The following is a 16680-nucleotide window of genomic DNA, read 5'->3' as shown; positions in this document are numbered from 1 at the left end:
GAGGACAAATTGAAGCAAAAGAAAAAAACAAGGTGAGAATGAGTTGGCCTCTGCTCAGACACTCGCCTGTGTCCCTATCCTTTCTCTAGTCTCTCTCCTTCCCTCCCTCAGCATCTCTCCGGCCCTCAGGCATTCTGCTGCACTAAGCTAGTGCATGTTTGTGCTGCTTAGAGTTTCTGTCCTGTCCCACATTTCTGGTTACAATCTGCAGGCACCAGTGAGAGGGTTAGAAGCTCGAGGAGAGGCACATGCTCCCCCAGGGAGCACCTGCTCCACCAGCCCACGCTGACCCTAACCCAGCATGCTGGCATTCAGGGTCTCCTGCGCCCAGACAGCACCCTCCAAACTTAACTGTGGTTCCGGCATCTGCCTGGAATGCTCTGTGGTCATGCCTTTCTACCCACCCTACCTTCCCCCTAGCAGGAGTGCATGAAACAAAGGAAGGAACCCAGAATTGCAAATTGTGCAGTTCCAAAATTTCCAAAGGCTGGATGGAGATTGTGGTTATTTCTGCTGTTCACATTCTGGGTTTGCCTGAGGGACTCTAGTCGTCTCTGTGCTGCCTCTAGTAGTCACTGGTAGTAGTGTTCGCCTACAGGGTGTCCTGGTCCACAAATTTCTCACCCTGTTTTTAAAATTTTCCATGTGTGTTTTTTTATTAAGATTGTATTTATTTATTCATGAGAGACACACAGAGAGAGGCAGAGACACAAGCAGAGGGAGAAGCAAGCTCCCAATGGGGAGCCCGACATGGGACCCAATCCCGGGACCCTGGGATCAGTCCCTGAGCCAAAGGCAGATGCTCAACCGCTGAGCCACCCAAGCGTTCCTCTCTGCATTTTTATGTAGGAATTTTATTTAGGATTATTTTTACATAGAGAAGTTTTAAAAGCATTTTTAAAATTAATTCCTTTTTTTCCCTTTTTGCATATTTTTAAAAATCATTTTAAAATTTACATGAGGTTCAATTCCCCTCTTTCAGTGTACAGATCTGTGAATTTTGACAAATTATAGTATGCTAGGGGATCCCTGGGTGGTGCAGTGGTTTGGCCCCTGCCTTCGGCCCGGGGTGTGATCCTGGAGATCGAGTCCCACATCGGGCTCCCGGTGCATGGAGCCTGCTTCTCCCTCTGCCTGTGTCTCTGCCTCTCTCTCTCTCTCTCTCTCTCTCTCTCTCTGACTATCACAAATAAATAAAAATTAAAAAAAATTATAGTATGCTATAACAACCATCACAGTCAGGATACAATTCCTTCACTCTGAAAATCTCCCTCATGCCTCAACTTTGTAATCAACATTTCCCCTTCACTCTTAAATCATAGTAAACAACCTTAGATCTTATTTCTATCCCTACAGTGTTGTTCCTTTCAGAATCTCATATAAATGGAATCATAAAGCCCTTTTTGAACCGCGCTTCCTTCACTCAGCCTAATACATTTGATTGGCATAATGCATCCATGTTGCTGAGTATCAACAGTTCATCCCTTTTTATTCCTGAGGAGTGTTTCATTTAATGGATGTACAACTGTTTATTTATTCAATTACCCAAAGTAGGATATTTAGGTTGCTTCGGGTCTTGGCAATTACGAACAAAACTACCACAATTATTTGAATTCAGGTTTTGGTGTGAGCATGAGTTTTCAGTTCCTTAAGATAAATACTTAGGAATAGGATTGCTACTATTATATGGCAAGTGTATGTTTAATTTTACAAGGAATTAACAAGTTGCTTCCCAGAGTAGCTCTCTGTTTTCATTCCCATCAGTAATATATGAGAGTTCCAGATGCTCTACATCCTCACCAGGACTCGGTATTGTTAGTTTTTGGTCTTGTATTTCACATTTTAAAAGGTGTGTAAAGGTATTTCATTGTGATTTTTCATTTGGATTTCACTAATGACTAGCAATGTTGAGCATCTTTAATGTGCTCATTTACTACCTATATGTCTTCTTTGGTGAAGTGTCTGTTCAAATCTTTGCCAATCTTTTAGGGTTTGTTTTCTTATTGTTGAATTTTGAAAGCTATTTCTATATTGTGGCTATAATTCTTTTGTCAGATACGTGATTTGCAGATATTTTCTCCCAATCCGTAGCTTGTCTTGACACTATCTATCACAGAGTAAAGTCTATAATTTTGTGAATTACAGGGGGCACCTGGGTGGCTTAGTTGGTTAACTGTGCCTCTGTCACCATCCTGGAGCTCTGGGATCAAGTCCCAGTCGGGCTCCCTGCTCAACGAAGAGTCTGTTTCTCCCTTTCCCTCTGCCCCCACTACCCCTACTCGTGCTCTTGCTAGCTTGTTTACTTTCTCTCTCAAATAAAATCCTTGATATCTTCTCTAAGAACTCTACCAATCCAAGGTTATAGAGATTTTCTCTTATGTTTTCTTCCAAAACTTTTGTAATTGTATGTTCTACCTTCAAATCTATGAACGATTTTAAGTTAATTTTTATGCAAAGTATGCATTAGCATTCATTTTCTTGGCATATTTGTATTCAATATATATATTCCAGTACTGTTTGTTTAAAAACTATACTTCTTCCAGTGAATTGTCTTTTCACCTTTGTCAAAAAATATATTGGACATATTGGTATGAATCTATCTACCGACCTAGACCTATATTCTGCTCATTCATCCATGTGTCTGTCCTTTTGCAAATGCCACACTGTCTTGATTACTGTCATTTCATAGTAAGTTTTTATTTTTTATTTTATATTTTTAAAAATGTATGTATTTATTTGAGAGAGAGAGAGAGACAGAGAGAGAGAGAGTACACTATGGGGCAGAGGGAGTGGAGGGAGAGTCTCAAGCAAACTCCCTGCTGAGCGTGGAGCCCAACACAGGGCTCGATCTCATGACTTGAGATCATGACCTGAGCCGAAATCAAGAATGGTCACTTAACCGATGGAGCCACCCACGTGCTCCCATAGTAAGTCTTTAAATCAGGCAGCATGAGCCTTCCAATCTTGTTTTTTTCTTTAATAAAATCATTTTATTTATTCTAGTTTCTTTTACTTTGCATATAAAGCTTTATATGTAAAACTCTTTATATAAAGAATTATATTTTCAATAACTAAAAAGAGTCCTGTTGGGATTTTTATTGTGATTATAATAAACCTATTCATCAATTTGGGGAGATCTTCATATTTAGTCTCCTAGTACACAAACACAAAATATCTCTTATTTATTCCTCTCTGATTTCTTTTATCCACATTCTGTAGAATTTAGCATGCAGAGTATGTAACTATTATATTATATAACTATTTCATTTTTTGGAGCCATTGTAAATGATGTTTTTAAAATTTCAACTTATAATTGTTTGTTGCCAGTATATAGAAATATGACTAATTTTTAAAATATTAACCTTGTAGCCTATGACTTTTTTCAACTTACTTATTATTATTTACTAGTTCTAGGAGTTGTTTTTTGTTTTTTGTTTTTTTTTTAACATATATCCCTTGAATTTTCTACATAGAAAACTATGTTGTCTGCAAGTAGTAGTAGTGTTCTTACTTCTTTTATATATGTAGGTTTTATTTCTTTTCCTTGCCTTATTGCACTGACTAGGACTTCTAGTATGCTGTTAAATAGGAATGGTGAGAATCTTGTGTCAATCTTGAACTTGTTCTAATCTTAAGACAAAGTATTCAGTCTTCATTATGCGTAATTTATAATGTATAATTTGTAATGTATCATGATGTATAATTTAGATTTAAATATTTAGCAGATGCCTTTTATCAACCATAAATAATTCCTTAAAGAACTTAAGAATTGACTTAAAATACATTATTTTATATTTATATATTATTATAATATATGGTATTATTTTTTATAGGCCAACGTTTTCATCTGGTAACATTCCCTTCAGCCTTGCTCTAACAAAAAGTGTAACTGGAGTCCCAGAAGGAGGAAAAAAAGAGAAAGGACAGCTTTTATTTATTTGAAAATATCCTCATTTCACCATTAAAGGGGAGCAGAATAAGCCACCCCAAGATGTGCCACTTTGGCAAGTAGATTGTTCTGAGCTGAAGGCAATTAAGACCTATCAGATTCAAGAAAAACTTCACCTCCCCTAAACTACCTAAAAAATTTAGCTATGGGGCCTGGCCCAGAAAGTGAGCTGGGGGTAACTTTTTATCTGAATGACCTATCTGTATGGCCAGGCAAACATCTGATTACCAGACACCTGCTCTTCTCTTCCTCCTATGAATTACCCTCCTGCCCTTTGGAGCCTCAGGCCCTTAACCCATTCCTTGGCTCAACATAGCATACAAGGCTCAATTGTTTGGTTTGTTCTTGAGTCTTTTGTCTTTGAGCTCCCATATAGATGTAATTAAACTTGTCCTTCTCCTGTTAATCTGTCTCATGTCAATTTATTAGACCAGCCAAATAAACTAGAAGGAAAGAAGGGAAAAATTTTTCTCCCCTAACTAACATTTTAGAAAAATATTTTCACTGGATATAGAACTCTAAAGTCTCGTATGGGTTGCTGGGTTGGATTTTTTTTTTTTCTTTTAGAGTTTTTTTTCCTTTTGGCATTTTAAAGATGCCATATTGTTATACTTTGCCTTAAGGTTTTAAAAAATATTTTTTAAATTATGGCAAATATGCATGACATTAAATTGACCATTTGAAACATTTTTATGTGTACAGTTTAGTGGCATTAAGTACATTCACATTGTTGTGAAAGCATCACCACCAGCCTTCCTGATAAAGCTCTCTGCATAGCACTTATCACCATCTGATATTTTTGTTTATCCTTAGTTTATTACCTGTCTCTCCCCACTGAAATGTGAGTTTACTAGGGACAGGACTTTGTTCTATTCACAGCTATATCCCAAGTGTCTAGAGCATGATCTAGTCCATCCATAGTAAGTATTCAGCAGGTACACATTGAGTAAAAGAAAACATAGCAAGAAAACAAGCAAAAACACTATTCTCCTGTATAATTTTTCTTAAGATTTTATTTATTCATGAGAGACACAGAGAGAGAGAGAGAGAGAGAGAGGGAGGGAGACACAGAGGCAGAGGGAGAAAAACAGGCTCCCTGTGGGGAGCTGGGTGCAGGACTCAATCCCAGGACCCCAGGATCACGACCTGAGCAGACGCTCAACCTCTGAGCCACCTGGGCACCCCCTCTTGTATAATTTAAGGAAGGTGATTTACAATGACAGAACTTTGAAGTGTCTTTGGCCATATGAAGGAATGTGATATTATCTGGGTTATTAATGTTTTTTTCTCTGAGCATACCTGAAGGACACAACCCAAGACAAGACGGTGAGCCTCAACTAGAAGAGATGCCCCCGCTGGGGAGAATATCAGAATATGGAGGGAGGAGCAGGACTCAGGTGAGAGTTTATGGTTTGAGAAATCCTTTCAGGTGATAAAGCTTTTCCAGGGAAGCATGTTCATGGCCCTCTTTCCCTGAGCTCCTTCCGCTCCTACTCACAAACCCCATTTAAAGAATTCCGACCTGATCTCACTACTTACTTTTAGACAGTGACCCTGAAAGGTTAAAGATTTGCCCAAGGTCAAGCAATTAATGACAGAGCTGAATTAGAATGCAGGATTCTGATACCGTTTTATAGATTCAAATAAGGAGCAAAGAGAAGAAAGAACGTTAAGGTCCATGTCCCTGGGGAAGAATTCTATAGTGATTAAGAGCAGAGAATCTGGAGCCAGATCATCCTGGGCTCAAATCCTGTCTGTGTAACCTTGAACAATTTAGTAATCTCTTAAATTTCATTTCCTCGTGTGTAAATTCTGGATTCATTTGAATATCCAATGGCCATCTAAAACTCAGCACAGGGAAAGAGCACTAAATGCTCTATTTTCCCTCACCCCAAAACCAGCTCCTCCTCCTCTGTTCCCAGTTAAATGCCAGCCTTACCTCCCCAGAAGCCTATGGCTGATAATTGACAATACCTCTCTTCCTCAAGCTCCCTCACTAACACCGAGGCCTACCAAATCTGCATCCTAAATGCCTTGCCAATCAAATCACATTTCATCCTTTCCCATGGTTTCTCCCCTAGCATTGGGCTATCATCATCTTTTTTTCCCAAATGACTTTGAGTTGACTAACTTCCTTTGTGACCAATGATCTTGCCCCCTCCCATCATTTACCTGCACAGTAACAGCATAATCCATCTAACATCCCCATCAGATCATGACATTATCCTCTCTGATTCCAAATCTCCACTCCTCAAGCATGGCTTTGATGAGCAGCTCAAACTTCCCTTCAGAGCTTGCTTTTCATTATCTCCATGTTTGCATTCTCTGCTTCTCCATATTGAAAATTTTTCAGTCCTCTGAAAATGTTATGCATATTCTATCCTTTGGATATATCTTCAGGCTTCAAGATTTCTTCTGAGAATAGTCTTGACCTTCTTTGTGTGGCCAACTCATACCATTTTGATATCACTTCATCCAGAGAGTCTCATGTGACCCACAGCTTTTCCTAGTAAAATCTGAATCTGGCATCACTCCAGTGTGCTTCCATGACAGCCTGTACTTCCCCATCACATTCCCTCCACCCCATATGTTGATCTATCTACACCTCATCACTAACTCTAAACTGTAAATCCAGGGACTGTGCCTCATATATGTACTATTGTACCTCAGGGGCCCAGCAGTGCTAAGTACATAATGGCTGCTTAACAAATGTTAGCTATTCTCATAATCATCACCATAATGATTGAATAAACTCATAGTTTCAAAAAAATGCTAAATATGATGTACAGTTGCTAGTTCTAAATAATACTTTTGACTAATATTTTTCCTCATTTTTCGACCAAAATTTAACCTTTCTGAGCTCATCTATTATAATAGAACTCAAGGCAAAACACAATTACATCCCTTTGGCATCTTATCATAAAATAACAAGTAATAAAAATATAAAATATAGAACATCTACATGTATATATATATAGATGTTCCAGTGATATGTTCTCCTTAGATTCACTGATGTTCTTGAAGAGGAGCCAAAAACTTACTGGGAGTTCTCTTATACTTGTTGACTCAATCTAGTAAAGGTCAAAGATTACTTTATGTGTTTAAAAAATTCTTTCTGTGAACAAATCATTTAAACTTCAACCACACCTAACTATCCCAAGAACAGAAACATTCTTATTTGATGAACAGCTGGTAACAGGCATCCTGATCTTTCCTAATTCTCTTCTTTGAGCATAGCATTGAATGGCAAAGGTCTTGTTATGAAGATTGCTCCTCCTTCTATAAAGTTGGGAGAGGCCAGTTAATTATGATTGAGTTTTAAGATAATATAAGATCACACACACTAAGGGACTCCATTTAAAATGCTGACTTTCTGAAGCAGAAAAAAAAATCAGCAAAATTATTCAGCACAATCTTATTTTCTTTATACTAATTCTAGAAATATGCTTAAGACAATTTTATTTCTATGGGAGATAAAAACTTGAAAAGACTACTAATTTTCCTTCTGGATAAATTTTAGAAGGAACTGTTGATTTTGGATTCACAGTGAATGTCATAGAGGGTTTTTTTTTCCTAATTAGCAAAATTAAATGAGAACAATGCATCATAAAAAGGCATTTCTATACAAAACTCATTTACTTTATTTCACAAAAAATAACATGTTGAATATTAATATTATATTTTTTGTTAATTTGATTCCATGAAGTAAGGTTATACAGATATATGGTCATGTTCTCTCTCTCATACCTGGCATCCTAAGCAATTAAAATATTTCTGTGGTAAAATCTTAACTTCTGTATTTCAATACTCCCAGGAAACATTACTTATCAAAGCTATATATCTGTAGATATATCCCAGTGTGATAAACTCTAAGTTAAGAAAAATCTGAATGTTCAAAGCAGATGAGTTATGGGTAGAAATTATTTTTTATTACCAAAATACTCTACTAAAAGATTTGTTAACAGTATTCTTGAACTCAGAAATAAGTGTTTCTATCAATGTTAGTAAGAGCAGAGAAAATGAAAGGGAAGACTGAAGATCTGAAATAAAGTGGAAGGTAAATTTATGAGCAAATAAAAATGGTTTGACTTTACAATGTAAATTGATGGAAAAATATGATTTGCTTTGTCAAGCACTGATTTATATAAGAGATAGTATAAAATCTAATAAAAGAAAATGCAATCCTTTACTTAGCAGATTATATATTTGGAAGATTTTGCCTCTCAAAAAAAGATATTTTACCTAACTTCAGTTAGAGTAAAATATAAACAGACTAGACAACATGAGCTAAATTAATGCATAGAAATGCCACCAATGTTACCTAAGCTAATCATTTATTTCTACCTTATCTCATTTCACAAAGAGTGTTGAAAAGCTTATAAAAATAACAAAAACAGTAAAGTAAATATTTAGGCACCTGGAGCAAAAGAAATCATAGCTTTATAGTAAGCTACCTAAGAAATATTTTATATATTTTTTAAGGATTTTACTTATTTATTCATGAGAGACCGAGAGAGAGGCAGAGACACAGGCAGAGGGAGAAGCAGGCTCCATGCAGGGAGCCCAATGTGGGACTCGATCCCTGGACTCCAGGATCATGCCCCGCGCTAAAGGCAGACGCTCAATCACTGAGCCACCTAGGCATCCCACCTAATAAATATTTTAATAAGTGCTTAATCTTAAAATCTTAAACTTAATAAACATTTTCTGATTGATTTGATAATTGATTACCAAAAAGAAAAAGAAAAGCTCTTAATCTCTAGGACAGAAGTATGAGGGTGAGCCAGGGGTAGCTGCTTGGGGGGAGGGAGGAGTCGTTTTTATGGTCCCTTAAAAAAATTTCTAAAATAGCTAAAAAACATGATCCCAATTAACTCAGCTTGCCACACACAATTTCTTGTATGTAAAATATAGATAATTCCATAGTATTGAAATAAATAGAAAAACATTTCTCTCATTGCTTAAAATGTTGAGCATATTTTAAAAGAATATAATTTGATAAGGTATTGAATTATTAACCTTAAAGCACAGAATTATCAAACTCTTATCTTGGTTTGACTTAAATATGGGGACCATATCTTGTTTTTTATGTGCCTACAACACTGTAGGGCCTCAATAATATTTGTTGAGTGCATGATCTAACAAATTAACAATACTTGTGATCTCTGAGGATCACATGGAGGAAAACTAACGTCTTCAGCCAACGGAGACCGAATGGGCCAGTTGTCAGGTTGAATATGAAGTGTTATGTTTGTTTATGCATTTTGCAGGATCTAAAGCACATAGAAATCTTCCTAAAGTCAAGATGATCTAGAAAATCCCAATATTATCCTGAATAGTCCAGCTCAAAGCATAGAGTCTAGGTATTGTTCATCTAAAAGGGACTCTAAAGACTGTTCTTACGATCCCTACTTTTACAGATCAGGAAATCTCTGCCTAATCGAGTCATTTGCCCAATCAACATAGGTAATTAACAGTCCCAATGGAAATTCCACAACATTGGCTGCTTTTATAATTTAATTAGAGTGATGATCAAATAAAAAAAAACAGCAACTTTGTCTTAGTCTGTACTGTTTCTTTTTACTAAATTTCTTCCCTAAATTCAAGATGCCTTGAAGCTGGATCTGAGCAAATGTGGAAAACAGGGAGATTCTGGGAAGCTCCTGGAAGCAACTGGGGCAGCAAGATAAATGAAACTGTCAAACACCTTTCTTCTCTCCCACATGGTAGCAGTAGGGGAGTGGACTTAGGAGGATTCAGGTTTGCCTTTGACAGGGTCTGACTCAGTTCGTTAAGGATACTGTGTATGTTGACATAGAGAGATCTGGACAGACTATTATGTCCAAAAGTCCATTTATCAACTAGATAACAAACTCTTGGAGAGATTTCTGAAGTAAAAAATGTTGCTTGGAATGTAGCCGTATTCCAAGTAAGTGCTCTTGCAGTAACATTCGCAAACCATTAGAACCCACGTGTCCTCGCTCTTCCAAGCAGTAGCTGAGCAACATTATCATGCTGGTGCAATCAAATTATTGCTGATCGAAATTAGTGCAGCAAAACAAAAGACCAATTATAGGACCGTAAAGCCCTAATTAAGAAAAATGTACTTTATTGTATGGTAACAGTTTTCTCCAAGTATCATTTCCCACTAAATTAAACAAAGTTTTCAGGGCCTCAGTGAACTCAGATAAGGTACTGTACAAGTACACACACGTGCACACACACATATGCACACACATACTATGTATATAAGCACACAGCTAGTTCTTGTTAGTCACAGTAGTGATGGTCTATGGGGTCACCATGAACACTGGATTAGCATATATTGACCCATTGCTCCTTAGGAAAATTCAGGGGTAGGTTCCTATGGGCCTCTGGGCACAACACTTTCTTGAATTGATCAATACATGACCTTGTTTTCTGTTGATTCCGTTTAAAGACATTTTATTTAATATATACTGTTGCTTTATTAATATTGAACTCATGACGAACAGTACTAAAACTCGTACCTGAATGAATCTTACCTAACACATGTATTTTCTTTAGAGGGCACATCACAGCCCCACGTATACCCAGGAGGTCATTATAAACAGCAAAATTATCAACAAAAAGCACATAACAAGCTACTAATTAGACCATGAAAGGGACACTTGTTTATCGTAAGAGAGCTGAAACAAGGAGCCAGCCCATCATCCTGTTCAGCCTCAGCTGGGAAGAAGGTGTGTATCAGGTGACTTGAATTGGTCACTGCTCTCTGCCTACCTGTAAATAGCTGCCAAAGTGCCCTCAGTATGGATTTGGGGGTTACAGATAAATTTTAGCAAATAAGTGGATTCATGAATACTGATTCTGTGAAATAATGAGGACCAACTGGACACAAACTACGTGCATCCATGGTGTACATGTATGTATTGGTGTGGGCATTTCTCTGATGATCAAGTAAGTTTAGTCCAATGTTGTTGGCAGTTGTGACTATTAGCAATCACAGTGTCATTTCTAAAATGTAACAAGACCATGATATTCCTACATCACAGGTTAAATATGTAGGAAACCCTGTGTTCTGGGGGCAGGGGGAGAGGGGAGTTTAGGCGGCTCTAAATTTTCCATCCTTCTTAGTCTACAGAGTTAGAACTGTAGCTTTTCTTGAGCCTTTCAAAAACCGCTTTATTTCTCTTTGTTATGCTTGAATGAGACAATATTGTGGTTCTTATTTTGTTGAAAATAGAAGGAAATTGGAAACTTGGAAGCCTCCCCTATCTTTCTGGAGGAGAGAAGAGTGTGAGCCTCCAGCTCTGCCCTGGTCAACAGCAACTTGGCACAAATCCATGTAGAGAGGAAGGGGTATATAGACTTTAGATCTGTTTATTGCCTGGCTCTCTTATTTTCTGTGTGATCTGCATCTGTAAGATGAAAATTATAGTGTCCACGTCATGGTAGTGTTATGAAATCAGTAGAAATCATTTCTGTTAAGGACTTTGTGTTTTGTTCTCATTATCATTAACAGTAACAATCATCATTGTCATGTGAAACATGGAGAGTATAGCAAATTCAACCCCAAAAGAGATACAAAGGCAATTTGACAAAATCAACATCTCCCCGGTCATCCTAGATTTGAAAGTAAGTCTGCCGATTTGAAAGTAAGCACAGCTGGTCTGTGTCCCTAGAGAACCTTGTCATGATAAGCTTGACCCTCTGGCGGGACTACTTTCTCCAAAACGCTTGTGTGCCAATCATTCCGGGTTGTCCCAGCCATCAGCTGTCCCAAGAGCATTAATCGTCACCCCACCCTCCGCAGAGCTCTGGTGTTCAAGGTCCACGTAAATGATTCCATAAGAGAGAGCTGATCTTAGCTTAAGGCCAATGGAAGGAGTGTTAAGTGCTAATGAGGCTTCTGTACCCCTTCTGTCTGTCCTTGATTTTGCTGTGATTCTCATCTGCTACTGCTAGACCATAAAGAATAGAAAATTTTGAGGCTAAGGAGCTGTGATAGGGAAAGAATATTGCTTGAAAAAAAGATAGAAATCAGAACAGAAATGTATATAATAGGCATATGTTAATAATGCATGTATTATATATGAAATACTATATATGTAATATAGAGAGAGATCCAGGCATTTGTTATAAACAGTTATCAGAAAACAAAAGAGCAAAACTACTAAAAGTCACATTTTCCTGCACAGAAAATGGTAGAGATCCACAAAATCATGAGCAGCTTTAGATGATAGTGAGTTACCTAACACCTGAGATGACCAGAGAAGACTAGGTGCGCAAGTTGTCGATCATACAGCAATGAGTGTTGGCTCATTCTCTCATTGAACTGGTCATCAGTCACAGAGCTTCTGTGGGGTGGCAGTCACTGCAGGAAGCAGTGCAGTCTTTGCTTCTGAGGAGCTCATGTCCAGGGGCATCATTCAGAAGAGTTTTTTAGAGACTGCGCCTATCTCTCAACTCAGGGATTCTATAATTCTATATCTTTATGTTCAGGGCTGCCAGATAGCAGGTATGCTCTAGGCTATTAAGAAATGGAAACCCTATTGGCTACTAAAATACTAAAATTTTTCCATTCTGCTTGGTAAACAGCCACTGTGGCAGCAAATTTAACAGAGGACCGAATGAGAGGACTCCGTGGGCTCTCGAGGAGGAGTGGGAGAGCCTTACTGTTTTAAAGACTCTTTGCTGTTTATCCTCCTTACTTTGCGGGAGTAACTGCAGAATTTTTCCTTGGAAGTGATTTTTCTTTTTGAATGGGAAAACGCTTTAATAGACTTTACACTTACACCTAATCTGGGCGGGAATGGTTTGGACAGAACAAGACCAAAATTTCTCTATGTAAAAATGCTACCTTCCTTGGACAGTGATGCACATCTGTTGTGCTGTGGGCTCTTGGGTAAGAGGCAGCACGGGAGACCAAGGAGCAGGGACTCAGGGAGAGGCAAAGATGGGAGAAGAGGCTCTGGCTTGCAGGAAGTAGATGCCAGTGATTTGCAGGAAGGCGCACATGGGCCGAGAATGGAAGTATCTGTAATGGTCATAAGCTAAGACCCTGCTGCCTTCCACTATTCTCCTTTTCTGCACTGCTAAACCCCCATGCAAACCTCCCATCTTTAGTCAAGACTGTTATGCCAGCTGCCTCGCTTAGTGATCCCTGAGGGATTAGGAAGGGACTGAGGAGAGAAGTCTTCAGCTTGCAGGTGATGACAAGGACACCAGGGGTAACCAACAGGAAATCTGGAGCCACTGAGCCAAACGAGACAGGGCAGGTGGCAAGCAGAAGCTCCTGGGAAGAACTTCTGCGATGAGGGCCAAGGCAGTGTGTTTGGATATGAGAGGCTGGAAAATGTGGCAACTTGAAACACTCCCATTTTCTTGGCAAATATCAAATTGTAATATCTTTAATAACTTTTTAAGGAGGTTACCTGTTGTACATAACTAAATTCTTAACATAAAAGTGAAATCTTTGGGGGTATGTATCGCTCACCCATAAATACCAAAACCGTGACCAAAATAAAAAGACTTGCTTTTGTTTGTATCAGCCAGTGGGGTCTCTTGGCCTCTACCCCTTGCCCTGCCCCAGTGCAGTGTGGACCCTCTGGTCTATATGCGGGCTGTCAGCTGCCTGTTTTCTCCCCCCACCCACACCCCCACCATGGTCTTACAGACAGTTGCATCCTGACTTAAGGAGCCATTGTGTTAACATTTCTCAGGCGCTCACCACCAGTGCCCTCGAGGCACAGAACAGTTACAACTCTTAGAGATCAGTCATAATCACAAAACTATAGTTTTTTTTGTTCATTCTGACTACATAAGGAATTGTGCTTTATAGTAATTCTGGAAAATACTAAAATTACCAAGAAAATTTTAACGTTACCTATAATTTCACCCCCTCAAGTCACCTTAATATATGTGTGCATTTCCACCTCCCAGACTTTTTTCTATGCATTAAAAAAAAAAAGACCAGGATGATATATTATATACAATTTTATATTCTGTTTTATTTCTACTTACTGTATAATGAATATTTCCATCATTAAAAATCCTTTGAAAATAGAATCTATAATGACTACACAGTATTTTTGTATGAAATTTACAAAACATATTAGAAAAAAATTTTAGTGTTATAAACACATCCGAAAGAAAAATGGGCAAATGATATGAACCAGGAGCTGGTAGGATTTAAAGTCTAAATGTCCCACAAATACAAAAAAGACATATCAATGTGTTAATATTAAAGAACTGCAAATTAAGCACAATAAGAGAATTTTTTCCTTATAAATTGCAAAACATTTAAAACACTTGATAACCCCTCGTGTGGGTGAGGACACAGAGAAATAAATATTCTCAAAAAATAGCATCTTCTAGGGTATTATGACAATTGCAGTATTGTTTGTAACATAGAAAATTGGAAACAACTCAGATATCCACTAACAGAGGATTAATTCGACAAATTATAGTAAGTTAATACAAAGAAATGTTATGGAGTCTTTGGAAAGAATGAGATACATTATGCACATGCCATCATTAAAGATGTCCAGTATGTATTGATGTTTTATAAAGTTAAAAGTTCAAATAATGCTGCAAAATACTTTGGACTCTATACACATATTCTGTTTAGTGTGGGGAGACTGATTAGTTTCTGGAAATGGGAGCTTCCTTTGAGTCAGATGGTTATGCAAGTCATTACAGCCCTGTACTTTGGGAGCTGAATTCTTACATTCAACATTGGCGATGGCTTCTCCTTGCTCCTTAAATTCCTTGAAATAGTTGCAAGATACCAGCTACAGTTTACGTAATTGGAGGCCCATTCTTCCAGGCTAAGGTGTTATTTATGATGACTTTCATAATGTCAAAGTGTTCCCAGAGTCACCAATTGCCTGTTAATCTTTATCCTCTGCTTCCTAGACCACTGTCATTAAATGTACCATGAAGGTTCAACACTTTAATTTTAACTACTAGCATGATTCTCTTCTTTTGTTTCTTTGGGCCAGGTGCAGCACCATGGATACCAACAAATGTTTAAGCATTTACTGTAAGTATTAAGCACCAGTAAACCTTTTGATAGTCAAGAGTAGCTTAAAGTTTCTTCCAGAATTCAAAACAAATAGTAGAAAGAGAAGCCCAGGAGCACAAATAACATGTATTGCATAACAACCTGTGGGAGACCTATGGAACTCTCATTGGTTAAGGGCAGTTGCAATCTGGAGCAGAAACCCTCACTGGCCAAAAATGTGTAATCGAATCAGCTCTGCTGGCTCTCACTAGGGTGAGAACAGTACACAGTATAGAGGAAATATGTGGCAGTAAACTGTAATCATATACTAAATGAATATGTATTTTGGATAATATTCAAGGGACAAAGATGGTATTTCAAATCATCATCATTTAGGTGAGTTAAATGAGATGCTGCCATAAGCCCATTTTTTTAAAAAAGAGAGAAATATTGCATGAGTAATAATGCTGATATATGCAAAGAAAACTATTTGGAGGAAATTATAGCAAACAATCAACAGCCTTTATGTCCAGAATATGGGAATATGAGATACCTGTAGTTTTTTCATTATCCATTGATGTACGTGCATGCATGTCAGGACAATATCATTTCTGTATCCATGAAGAGAAAAAGTTATTACAGGGGAATGAATCAGATTCATTAGTTTTACTTCTGCTGCACTAAATATCAATAAACAATAGAATTCCTAGACTTTTGAGGTCGTGAATTTAAAAAAATGTATATACCTAGTCAAGTTGTCATTGCAAGAATTCCATAAACGTCTCAACTGAAACAATTCCTTGAAAATGACACTCTGAGAGATCACAAATTGAGAACTCAAGCATAGAAACTCTTAATACCAAGAGGTTAGTGGTGACCTTTGAAACCCATGAAATCCTAAAGAGTCATTGTACAAATTGGTTACAAACAAACACAAAATCCTAAATCAATTCTTCATAAAGAAGATACATAATTAAAAGATATTTTAAGGGATCCCTGGGTGGTGCAGCGGTTTGGTGCCTGCCTTTGGCCCAGGGCGCGATCCTGGAGACCCGGGATCGAATCCCACATCAGGCTCCCTGTGCATGGAGCCTGCTTCTCCCTCTGCCTATGTCTCTGCCTCTCTCTCTCTCTCTCTCTCTCTCTCTGTGACTATCATAAATAAATAAAAATTTTAAAAAAAAAGATATTTTAATAATGACACCCTAGGTTTGATATATATATATATATATATATATATATATATATATAGCCTTCATATAAAAGAACAAATAAAACATGGGGGAAAAGACGACAAGATAAAATAAAATGATAAAAAATGGTGTGTCTTGATAGAGCCAGTGTCAAAAAGCATCATTTTGGTAATGAAATTATTATTTCAAGAGATATAAATTAAGTAATATTGCTACAACTATTAGAAATTTGTAGCTGCTAGAGTAGATTAAAAACAAACAAGATATAGTTTGTACAGTAAAATGACCATAAAGAACAAAGAAGTATTAAAGAAAAACAAAACAGTATGATAGCAATAAAAGTAACCCGAATGATTGCAACAATTTATATAAACAATAAATATAAATATAATAGATTTCAAGAAATCTAATTACATAGCAAAAACTGTTAGTTTGGGTAGTTTTGTGTTGTTTTTAAGAGAGATAGTACATGCAGCAGAGAGAGAGAAACTTAAGCAGGCTCCATGCCCAGTGCAGAGCCCCACTCGGGGCTCCATCTCACAACCCTGAGA

At 37.5% G+C, this 16680-nt stretch overlaps 1 long non-coding RNA gene across 2 annotated transcripts; it reads left to right on the top strand.

Moving 5' to 3' along the window:
- The first annotated feature begins 5001 nt into the window (after window positions 1-5001).
- LOC140609464 (uncharacterized) lies at window positions 5002-15427 on the top strand. 2 transcript variants are annotated; one of them, XR_012011290.1, is made up of 4 exons: window positions 5002-5346; window positions 10496-10668; window positions 11454-11566; window positions 14935-15427. It is a non-coding gene; the product is annotated as an uncharacterized lncRNA (long non-coding RNA). The 2 variants fall into 2 exon arrangements; XR_012011289.1 differs by lacking the exon at window positions 14935-15427 and adding an exon at window positions 12530-13945.
- The last annotated feature ends 1253 nt before the right edge of the window (window positions 15428-16680 follow it).

The sequence above is a fragment of the Canis lupus genome, chromosome 18, assembly GCF_048164855.1.
Source record: "Canis lupus baileyi chromosome 18, mCanLup2.hap1, whole genome shotgun sequence".
NCBI classification, from domain to species: Eukaryota; Metazoa; Chordata; class Mammalia; order Carnivora; family Canidae; genus Canis; species Canis lupus.
This window is presented reverse-complemented; position numbering and strand designations above follow the sequence as displayed.